This window comes from Triturus cristatus, chromosome 1_1, assembly GCF_964204655.1.
Source record: "Triturus cristatus chromosome 1_1, aTriCri1.1, whole genome shotgun sequence".
NCBI lineage: Eukaryota > Metazoa > Chordata > Amphibia > Caudata > Salamandridae > Triturus > Triturus cristatus.
Window position 1 is genome coordinate 1,160,820,998 of NC_140579.1, and position 12,242 is coordinate 1,160,833,239.

Here is a 12,242-nt window from a genome sequence, read left to right on the forward strand (position 1 = left end):
GATGCAGTCATTCCAAAGTTAGCATTTACCGCAAGGTTATAATGCACTTAAGAGTATATGGTTTAACCGCATCCACAAACAGCCATAGAGAATAGACTCTGGTAGCTGCAGAGGGGTCCTGCTCATGCACATGCAGAGGCACCCCCTCACATAGTAAACCAAGCACCCTGCCCTCAGGATTGATAGGGACTGCCATAGGGGTGGCTGATAGGTTTATGTGTGTGTGTGTATGGTGAGATATAGGAACCTATACATCTGTGAGGAGTGTTAACACTACCTCACACAGGCTGCAGTAGCAGGCCTGTGGTGTCAGATTGATTCTGCTTCCCAGGGGTGGCATAATACATGCTTCAGCCCCTGGTAGGCCTGTGAAGTACCAATGCCCTAGGTACCTAAGGTACCATATACTAGGGGCTCATAAGGTACCACAGTATCCAATCACTAGTGCATCTAATATGCACACCAAGTCGTTTAGAGAGAACAGAGAGACTGGGGCCCTGATTAGCAGGGACCCAGCCAGACTATAGCCAGAAACCAGTGTATACATCAGAAAAAAAGTGGGGGCAACATAAGTGCAGCTCCTACTCTCCTACACACGTCTTCTAATAGGCGTGGCTGCAGGTGTTAGATTTGGTGTCGGAGCTGGAGCATGTCCCCATGAGAGTGTCATTTCCAGTGTATTCTAATCTGATACCGCCTGACACCAGATACGTGGCATGTGTAATGCAGGGTTGCAGCTGTTGAGGGTAGAGGAATCTGTCAAGGCGGGAATGAAGAGAATGTGGACAAGAGTAAAAGCAGTATTCTCGCAAACCCACATTATGATTATGCCATACATCTGATAGGCCCTACCCTTCCACCAATTGTCTCAGCTCCTTAGGTCGCAGCGGTCCTGGTCCCGGAAGGGGGTGGAGGTGAATGATCTAATACTGTTTTCAATACTACCAGGGGTATGGAGAACAATTGTTAATACAGATAAGTGAGCCAGGACGGTGTCCTGTTCAGTATACGGCGTATAGATACATCCCAGCACTAACGGTTCCCCATCCAGTGTACCCTTGAGCAAGACATAGCGACCCTGTTTGTCAACCTTAGATTCAGTCATCTCAAATGGGAACCTCGCCATTAACCAGATTGCGGCGCTTCTTGAAAAAGCGGAGTAGGATGTTTGGAATTGTTGAGCCCTCCACTGTTTACGTAGTTTTTGAATTTCGGAGGACACGAGGTGGGTTTCCTGTAAGAAAATGATCTGTGTATGTGGCTCCTGTGCAATTGGGCCAGTAGTCTATGCTCTACCATTCCAAGTGATAATGTTATAATCTTTAGTTACAGTCTACTCAATTGATGTAAGTAGTCAATAGTAAATTTAGTTTCCCACCCAATACTTATCCCTCACAAATACATTAGGTGGCCACATCAAACAAGAAAAATATTCCCACAATACATGGTTCAAAGATTCGTCTTCGTTTGACCTAGCCTTAAGACAAACAAAAACAATGTATACAATGAAAAACCATATCCCTTCGCTATCGGAGCATACAGTGTCTACCCCATTAGGGGGCCTAATTTTACGTAGAGGGTGTATGACAAGGAACACGGACCATCCAGACCCAGGACCCCAGTAGATGAAGTGTTAAGAGGCTGGATTTCAGCGTAATTAAAGGATAAAAAACAAAGGCAAAAGGACATTGCATATGGATTCACAGCAAGGCATGTAAACACAAACATAGTTCCTGCATAGGGCGAACCCCGTTTATTGGAGCTGCTGCTTCAGATATAAGCAAAATCCGTCCTGTGAGTATAACTCCACAAGTGTGATCTTACGTAATTAGACGTGTGCATATTGAGAGTACCCACAGGTGTCACCCCAATAAATCATGATTTGTTTGAGGAGTGATTGTTGGGAACAGCACCATGCTGCCATTAGAGTCCAAGTCCGATGCAATAGCCTGTGAGGAGCTGGTGCCAACAGCTGGCGAGTGGTCCTCAGAGTGGTCGCAGACGGGATCGCCACCAGTTGCCACACTAGAGCCTGTTGCGGGGAGGGGGTCCCCCTTTAAACTCAGATGGTGTCAGATCCTCCTTTCAATATTCCCAGTATCAGGCCCAATTTGAGGGGGGTGGGCAAACAGGGTCAACCTGGCCACAGTCGTGGGGATTGTGGTTGTTTGACTCATATGTCCTGGAGTCTGCCCTACTAAAGCTCTTCAAGCATGTCCAAGTGCAACCCATCAGCACCTGACTCAATGGCCGCGATGGCAAGCAAGCACCGACTTCTCAGTGGGGTTAGTTGGCGGAGGGGGGGTACAAAGGCACTGAATTCAACAGATATCCAACAGTGTAATAGCATGATTGTCCAACCCAGTGCTTATCATTAAAAGAGGAGCACTTTAATACACTAATAAAACTCAACACTACATGTCACACAGAAAGTATCAGGTACCCAGAATCTCTTGTACAAACAAGAATACTGCTGCATCGCCACCTTCGACCTCCCTTTGTCCACGGTACCATGTTGTAGGCTTCTGCACACGTGCAGCGCTCCCCCAAACTCCCCCATCCTCACTTTGCACTGTAAGGCACTAGCAGCCTCTCAGTTTCTTAGTGTTTTTTTCCACTGTTTGGTTCTACGGTAGGCCTCGCTCTGGCTTCCCACTCTTCAGGCCTGCAAGTCACAGCAGGGTCTCCTTTCCTCCTGTATTGGTTGCATCGGTAATTCAGCAGCTTGGTCCTCCTTCAGTCGCGGTAGCAATGCAATTCACTTCTCATTGCGGGTCTGGGGATAGCAGCTGAGTGCAAGTTCACTTCTAGCAGTTTTGGCACATATTGGGCAAGTGCCAAGACATAATTTCAGGCACACTGGGTGCAAGTGTCACAGCTTCAACAGCAAAGTCAATTCAGGCACACATGGTGGGTGTCACGATTAAATGATGGTTTCTTCTTCAGTAGCAAATCTCTGCACACATTTGGCAGTTCGGGCTGGACTGTTCCCATGAAGCACAGGGTCAAGACTGATTTGCATATGGCCAGGTCTAAACTGGGGTGGCATGGTGAGCAAAAGAATGATGGATTTAACCCAGATCTCTTGACTGGGGGTGAATGGTTTGATTTGTTCTGCATTCCGTCCATCAATTGTGTGTCTTTTGCTTTCTCGCCTTAAGTGCGCCAGGTATGCCCAGACGTGGGTCCCGGGCTCACTGTTCCACTGGAATCAAGCTATCCTGGCTGAAGAGGGGTGAAACCCTGAAACCGGTCCTAGGATGCTTGTTTCCGGTCCAGGGAGGACCTGGCTTGGCAGTTCGGGCTGGACTGTTCCCATGAGGCACAGGGTCAAGACTGATTTGCATATGGCCAGGTCTAAACTGGGGTGGCATGGTGAGCAAAAGAATGATGAATTTAACCCAGATCTCTTGACTGGGGGTGAATGGTTTGATTTGTTCTGCATTCCGTCCATCAATTGTGTGTCTTTTGCTTTCTCGCCTTAAGTGCGCCAGGTATGCCCAGACGTGGGTCCCGGGCTCACTGTTCCACTGGAATCAAGCTATCCTGGCTGAAGAGGGGTGAAACCCTGAAACCGGTCCTAGGATGCTTGTTTCCGGTCCAGGGAGGACCTGGCTTGGCAGTTCGGGCTGGACTGTTCCCATGAGGCACAGGGTCAAGACTGATTTGCATATGGCCAGGTCTAAACTGGGGTGGCATGGTGAGCAAAAGAATGATGGATTTAACCCAGATCCCTTGACTGGGGATGAATGGTTTGATTTGTTCTGCATTCCGTCCATCAATTGTGTGTCTTTTGCTTTCTCGCCCTAAGTGCACCTGGTATGCCCAGACGTGGGTCCCGGGCTCACTGTTCCACTGGAATCAAGCTATCCTGGCTGAAGAGGGGTAAAACCCCGAAACCGGTCCTAGGATGCTTGTTTCCGGTCCATGGAGGACCTGGCTTGGCAGTTCGGGCTGGACTGTTCCCATGGGGCACAGGGTCAAGGCTGATTTGCATATGGCCAGGTCTAAACTGGGGTGGCATGGTGAGCAAAAGAATGATGGATTTAACCCAGATCTCTTGACTGGGGGTGAATGGTTTGATTTGTTCTGCATTCCGTCCATCAATTGCGTGTCTTTTGGTGCCATGGCTGCAACATCAAGGTCGAGAGGATGATCAGCCCAGACACACTTCAGTAGGGCCACAACGTCACCATTTTGGCGATACCAGCTCTGAGCGTGAAGCCTTTGTCAGACAGACAAGCATCAATTCTTTTTGCCCACACGAGTAGTCCACTCTCTTCTGCAGGGTTAGCTCACTCCTTCCCTGGTTTTCCAGGTAGGATCCACCAGGTATTCCAGGACAAATAATAGCTTTTCTTTCAAGTTAGACTCCAGGTGATGTCCCCTCACCTCTGGTTCCCCTTGTGGCTGTCTGGTGAATATCAGCCACAGGGAAGTCTCTTTTGAGAACACTAGGAGAAGCCAAAACCCTTTATGGGTGGTCACGAATGGCAGTTGGAGGGTATTTCTTGGACAGGGCGTAGTAGATCTTCATGCAAAGCGTAACCGAACGTGAAATTGTATGTTTTTATATATTTTGCTCCATGAAAAAATGCAACAAATTATATTCTATTTAAGATGCTTGAGCACCCGCACTGTCATTTTTCACTACTCAGAGAGCCTGCAGAAGCACGTAGGTCTAAGGCATTTCCTTCCAAAGGGCCTGTTCATGAGTGATGGATGGATATTCTGGGCAGGAATCTGATGATTCTTATATGCTGCATTTTTTGTAGTTTTATACATCACAAACTTGCCCCAAGGACATTAGAGCACTTTATGTTTCCATCAAATTACATTACACGAGGTCAGATTTTTTTTTCTTGTGTTAGGCACGGGGAGGTTACGCAGTTTTCCCAGAAAAACGGGTTGATCAGTCAATGCCTGGACTCAAATCTAGTTTCTCAGTTCCGAAGTCGGCAGCTTTGACTGCTAGGCCTCATCTCCTCCTCTGCATTATATGAGCAAAATTCTCCCAGTGTGAAGGTGAAACTTGTAGAACACATATTTTAGGTGCACTATTTCCACACACAATACCTTGAAGGCAGGCATTCTGTGTTACATGTAACTACAGGTCAGGTGGTTTGATAACTGTGACTGGTGAGCGAGCAAGGTCACTCATGCTCTTTTGGCGCAGTAACTCTTAAGGGTAAAGTAGAAGCACATGAATTAATCATTCTGTGCCCTAGCAATTGGGAAGCAGATATTATCCTGCAACATGGATTTTGATGGGCATTCTTTGGCATTTCTCAATATGAGTGCACTACATCTCGTGTTTCATAAAGTGTATAAGTGTACAGAAGCGTACTGGATGATTTCAGGAGTTCTTGTTCAGAACTCACTTCAAAACATGGCTTTTTGCAAGTAAATATGCTTTATGTAGCAACATGTAAACACAAATTTACAGAGCAGTAATTCCTCCAAATCTTACAGTAAATGTGCGGGACTGTTCACAGTTGCATGTACCCCGAAACAAGGATGCAGGCAAGCATTCTCTTTACACACAAATAAAACAAGCATTTGCAATGCAATAGGTCTCGCATTATAAAAGTTTGAGCTATTGGCATTGCTAATAATAATGCAACACCAGTAGCGCAAACATTCAGTAATGCAAGACCTATTGCATTGCAAACGTTTTTTGTTTGTTGCTTTTTTATATAGCGCGACTTGACCCAAAGGCGTGCATTTATGTTGTATTGAGTTCAGTACAATTATGTTGTATGTTATTATGTGGTACGGAGTGGTATTACGCGGAGTGTATTTATGTTGCATTAAGTAGAGAGTAATTATGTGACGTTGAATTATGTAGTATTGAGTGGTATGTGGAGTGCATATATGTTGCATTGAATACAGTAATTATGTGATGTGTAATTATGTGGTACTGAGTGGTATTATGTTGAGTGCAGTTATGTTGCATTGAGTAGAGTGTAAATATGTGGTGTGTAATTCTGTGGTACTGAGTGGTATTTTGTGGAGTGTATTTATGTTGCATTGAGTAGAGTGTAATTATGTGGCTTGCAATTGTGTGGCACTGAGTGGTATTGGGGCGTATTTATGTTGCATTGAGTAGAGTGTAAATATGTGGTATGTAATTATGTAGCACTGAGTGGTATTATGTGGAGTGTATGTTGCATTTAGTAGAGTGTAATTGTGTGGCGTGTTATTACGTGCCTCAGAGTGGAGTGCGAGAGTGAGAGGGATGAGGGATAACGAGAGAGAGGGAGGGAGAGAAAGAGAGCTAGAGCGAGAATGAGGGAGAGAGATAGGGTTAGAAAGAGTGAAAGAGAGAGAGGGCGAGAAAGAGAGAGGGAGAGAGATAGAAACAGGGGGAGAGAGGGAGGAGAGATAAAGAGAGAGCGGGAGGGAAAGAGAGAAAGAGGGAGGGAGAGAGAGACAGAGAGAGAGAAATAGAGAGGAGAGAGTGAAAGAGAGAGAGAGAGCAAGAGAGGGTGGGAGAGACTGAGAACGAGAGAGAGAGAGAGAGAGAAAGAGGAGAGAGATAGAGAGGGGGAGGAGAGAAAGAGATAGAGGGAGAGAGAAATAGAAAGAAAGAGGGAGGGAGAGAGAGAGAGAAAGAGAGAGGAGAGGAGAGAGAGAGATAGAGAGAGCGGGAGGGATATCGGGGTGATTCCCACTTCCGAAATGAATAAAGTAAGGCCGTGAGAAATGTGGGGCAGAGGGGTCATTATGTCACAATCCTCACACTGTGTATCAGGTCTCTTGTGCTGTGATATTTAGTCAGAGCTGCAGTTAAAAATGTTATGCTACAACTCCTGCTTTGTAAAATTAGGATAAGAGCAAACTTGGCACCTCGCTGCTGTCAGAAGTATCATCGTTTTGAGTTTAACAAGGGTCAGAAAGTACTTGAGACAAGAGAAGCTGTTTAAATGCAGACAGACATAGATGAGCCACAGCTCCTAACAGCCTTCCAGCAGCCTTTGAGTGCTATGTAGCTGGGATCAGACTGGTCGCTCTCGTCTGGCCCAAAGTAACCGACTGCAAACTGAGTGATATGTTAACATTAATATGGATACACTAACAGACGTGTTCCAGTCAGGAAATCGGCGAGATTTTAGAGAAGAGTGCGGTTCTTTGTAAATATTACTGGGAACAATTAAACTGCATTTCCTGGGATGTTAACGCTACCTTCAGCAAGGCAAAAAGAGCCTTTCAAACATGCAAGCATGAAAGGGAAGGATATGCAGAGTGCCGGGTAGTTTGTTACAGTAAGAGGTCACAGTGGGGGAAAGACTAACTACTGTGATAATACCAAGCCAAGCCACCCATGACGCTGGGCCATGAAGAGCCGAAAAACCCCACCGCTTTATTACAAGCGTGCTGAGCTACAAATCCGAGCCGCCAAGGGAGGGGGTGGCAAATGGTGATCACTTTTGCGGCCGCTTTGATGTTCTCAGTGGCCGCGCGGCTCACTGAGATCATCAAAGCGGCCGCAAAAGTGATCAACAGGCTGACAAATGGTGCGCGCGCCCGGCGCACATGCACTGTAGCTGGAGGCCTGAAAAGCACTAGTCTGCACTTCCAAATCCCCCGTTTACTAAAGCTCTCGCCAGAGCAGCGCTAAAGCGCTGGCTCAGGCGAGACCTAGAAATGATTAGCGGGACAATTATCCAATGGGATCATGATACACTGTGCCTTGCCATAAACAGCCAATGTAATAAGATACTGCATACATGGAGTCCATTCTATTCTCCGGTGGGGTAGGAATGAAAAATGCTAGAGTGACAGTCTGGCCCATGTGAAAGGCAGACACAACTTAAGGTAGAAATGAAGGGTATGCACGAAGAACAAGTTTATCCAGCCAGAACACAGTGAAAGGTAGCCGGGCCATCAGGGTCTTAAGTTCACCGTCTCTATAGGCCGAAGTTACTACCAATAAGAAAACAAATTTCACTGTCAGTAGTCAAACTGGGTAACTGAACATTGACTCGAATGGGGAAACAATGAGGAAGGTTAATAACAAATTCAAATCCATTGTGGAATAATAAATGGAGAGGAAGGAAACAAATAGATCAAACCTTTCAGAAAACTCGCTACCAGTGTCAACTTAAATAATGAAGGCTGGTTAGAGAGACACATGAAGCAGGACTTGGGCAGCAAAATAGCCCTGCAACAACTTACAAGCACTGTTAGGAAATATTCAGCACGAACCGTCAATCATAGTAAAGTGGGAACAGAAAGGATTCAAACCTTTAGTCACATCAGTCAACAAACTTATTTCAGTGGCCTGCATAAATGTGTTTTTTGTGTGGCAGATTTGCTGTTATGCAAAATGATATCTGCCACTTCAGAGGTAAACAAAGGTTGTTGGTTGATACAGCTCAATCTCCTTGTTTGGAGTCATGGTGCTAGAGGATTGGCATAGAGGATTCAACCATCTTGCTGTGAAAGCAGGTTCACCCTCTTTGGGTGATGAAGAGGGGGCCAAGTGCTGAGTTCTAACAGATGAGCATATCAAGCCCTCCTTACCTAATCTGAGGCTATTGATTGTGCTCGATCCTCCTGCACCTTCTACAGGGCTTTGATAGAAACAAAATCGGTGGGTATTAAAACGGGAATATTCCCTGCGTGCTAGACAGTTTTGTGCCCAATCACTTGTATCTGGTACTGTGGTGTGTGGAAATTAGGCCCTAACCTTACCCTAATGTAGTTTGGATGCAAAGGCCTCGGCTTGTCCCTTGATGTGAATCTGGTCCTGGACCTGGAGGGTGCACGAAGGGTTCTCTTCATAATGACAGAGGACTACCGATCCTGTCAAGGAATCAAGCGTGTAGCGTTGTGGTGGCTACATATGTTTTTAGTGATCCTAGTGAGACCAGACTTTTTTTTTAATCTGTATCATAAGAGCAGTTAGGTACTGGCATACTCATGAAAAGTTCCATTAAACACGTGTCTGTGTATGTATGCTTGTGGTCTTTGTGTTACACACATTGTCCATGTGTGATGGAACTAAATTGAAGGTGGCATATGGGCCCCATTGGGTCCCATGTGCACAAAATGAAGTTGAGGTTACTTTACCAGACAGTGAAAGTATATTCAGGACATTCCTGAAACTGGAGAGAGGGGACGTAGACATTGAAGCGCGGAAAGAGTTCCCCATAGAAATCGAATGAGTTCCTTATGCTGCAGAGAGCGGTTGATAAGTCCCCCTAAATACTTCTTCATGGTGGATGATAGAGGTGAAGGGTGGGGCAGCAGTTGCTGTTGTCAAGAGTGTGAAGGGGTCTTTTGAAAGACTTTTCTCTCTTACGGAGCTCTGGTAGGTGCGGATGTTGCTAGCACGGTACAGAAAGCTCACAATTATTTGTACATCTTTTGGGGGGTTTCCAACAAAGTGATGACCCTGCTGTGAGAATCATCACTCTAGACAAAGGCTTAGTCTGGAGGACAGCCTTAGAAGAACACATGAAAGACGGACCAATTCAAACCGTTTGTGAAAGTGTAGACAGAGAATATATATCCCCGTCTGCTGTACCTGTATAAGAGTGAGAATTGATGAATTCTTTCTTGCTCCAGTTCCAAGTTCTCTTTGATTATGCAGGAGGTACTCAGCTGAGTACACAGAGTACTACTGCACAGCCAGGGCTGGTTGGCAGTACTCTTTCCAACCTCCTGGTGGGTATTTCTTTGAGAAGTATCCATCAGAAGAAAAGCATGCCTTCCTTCGTTCACACTTTACCATGTGGACACTATATTATTCGCTGCCTTGCGACTTCCCTTGTGAGTTTCTAATGTTGCTAATAAGATTCCAAGGTTTGCAGTGTACTGTGTGATGTTATTGTCTCTGTCATGTACGATCTCCATTCCTTTCTGCATGAACTAGTGGGGCATGGAAAAGCTCATAGGAACTGAATCCAGTATTCCATTTAGTGCCTTATATGTCTTTGGGCCTTGACATTCTGGGGGTGAGGGGGGGTAAAGCCCAGCTGTATCTGCCTGGCGCCACCTGATGGAGCGGAGAGCTATTGGTGGCAGAAATGTTTCTGGATCCAGTTTGGCACCTGAAGGATATTCATAAGGTGAGGAATCTGCCTGAAGATAAGCAGAAATATTGCTTTAAAAGGTATGTAACTAAGTGTGTACTTACTAGTTTGTAATTGTTTTCGGCAGACGGTACAGTTGGTGATATTAACCAACAGTGCAAACATATAATCGAAAAATGAAAATAGTAGAAAACCTACTCGCTAAAATAACCACCCGTATCATGAGGCACCACAATCTGAATGGATTGAGGCTGAGGATCACTTGACCTAATACTCCCTTTCCCCTTCACCACCATAGGAGCACCCTTCAGTTAGGAGCAACTCAATAGCAGACCAGTACCTCCAAATAGAGCCAGTTTTGTCAATTGAAAATTGTGAACGTTGCAGTAGGAAAAAAGCCTAAAGTAACCTACTTGATATTCTGGAGTGCACTATATGACCGTAAATGTTTAGCCAATTATACAAGCCAGACTTTGGACAAAACGAAATAATGACTGGTGGAGAGGTGTGGCTCACTGGTTAGAGGCGGCAGACCCGTAAGCAGAGGACGGCCCGGGACCAGGGTTCGATTCCCGACGCGGCAGGGTCGTGGACCAGGGTCAGCGGGCTCGATAATTCTCGACTCGGTGCCTACTCCAGTCAGGGACCACACTCGGCAACTCTGGGCATTAGCTTGCCTCATCTTCACAACGGCCCCCCCAGACCGCCGGGGATGCTTGGTCGCACCTTAGAGATACCCATTAGGGACCATCTCTCAGGGTGAGCCAGGACGGGTTCCCCAGCGGTTGAAGCGCGGAGATACTCCTCCGGGAGTCGATTCTAGCGCTATATAAACCCACAATTAAATTAAATTAAATTAATGTTTGAGTTACTTCAGAACTTGTAATAAACTTTTATTTATACATTATTGCTAAGTATCTGCATTTGCTCTTACCCAGTTATAAATTTAAAGACTTTTTCCACAATTGACCTTGGATTGACAAACTATTGTTAATTGTTTAATTATACAGATCGTCATGTTATGCTTAGCAAGTTTTTCTCACATTAAAATGTTTTCTCCTTTACAGGTCTTTACAGCATAGGTAAAGAGTCATTACTGATTGAATTAGCCAGGTTTTTTCGAACTTGGATTGTTGTGAGTCCCCAAAGACTTAAATTACTAAAGCTTTTAGAACTGGAAGATGTTTTCACATCAGAAGAAGCAGCAGGTAGGATCAGCGTTGTTGAGCAGTCTGCTGTAAACTATACTAACATGATGCACTGGAATCGCACTCACCCAACAATTGCAATTGTGCCAACCAGCCGACAAGTTAATATGTGGCACAAGGATATTCATGTCGTCCCATACTCTGACCATTCGTCCTTTGAAGAGCTGCTTGATTTCGTAGGCAGATTGAAGCCCTGCTCCTTAGAGCCTGTTGTTAAGACCAAAATGTGTCAGGTGTATTCAGGGATTACCTAGGCTCCCCCCAAAACACGTTGTTAAATGTAAAGGTTCCAAAATCTGTTAGGAGTTTATGAGGCACCCAAAACAGTCTGTGCACTGTGTGGGTAGAAAAGATGAACGATGGCCAGTACCATCCAACTCTCTTCACTTTCATAAAGGAGTAATATTTGAATCTGCAGAGGAAAATGGACACTATCAGACAGCATTGTATAGTCTGAGAGACAATCAGGAGAGTGAAACAAATTCACAGGTAGATGGAACATTAGCTACTACGGAAAAGGGTTCCAAGACAGCTTCGCCACGTGACCGGAAGAGAAAAGATGCAGAAGTGAATGGTAACTCAAAGAAATGGCAACTGAAGGGAACTCTTCAAGAACCCATTTGCCCCAGCCCATGTAAAAGCATAACTCTTGCTGTAATGGAGGACAAGAAGGTATATCCGTTCAGCTCTCAGAGTCGCTTGGTTCAGTGGCTCATAGCAGGACGCACTGGCAAAACTAATAGTTACAAGACATTATCAGAGAAAGACATTCTATCTTCCTCAAACTCTGAGCATATTGACTTCACCAAGCAACAGACATCCACGAAGGACCACTTGGTAAATGCCCATCCTATTGATGGAGTAAGGACACGTTCTGTACAAGTGAGGCAATGCTCTGCCAGCAGTTTTTGAAACCATATCCCTTCGCTATCGGAGCATACAGTGTCTACCCCATTAGGGGGCCTAATTTTACGTAGAGGGTGTATGACAAGGA

The 12,242-nt window shown here is 45.5% G+C and overlaps 1 pseudogene across 1 annotated transcript in view; it reads left to right on the forward strand.

The window, feature by feature from the left end:
- The window catches only part of LOC146871794 (5' exonuclease Apollo-like), a 199,476-nt pseudogene extending 187,316 nt beyond the window's left edge, over positions 1–12,160 (forward strand). The window contains exon 5 of the transcript XR_014979946.1: positions 11,108–12,160. The product of XR_014979946.1 is annotated as a 5' exonuclease Apollo-like (transcript). The remainder of the gene's footprint in view (positions 1–11,107) is intronic.
- The last annotated feature ends 82 nt before the right edge of the window (positions 12,161–12,242 follow it).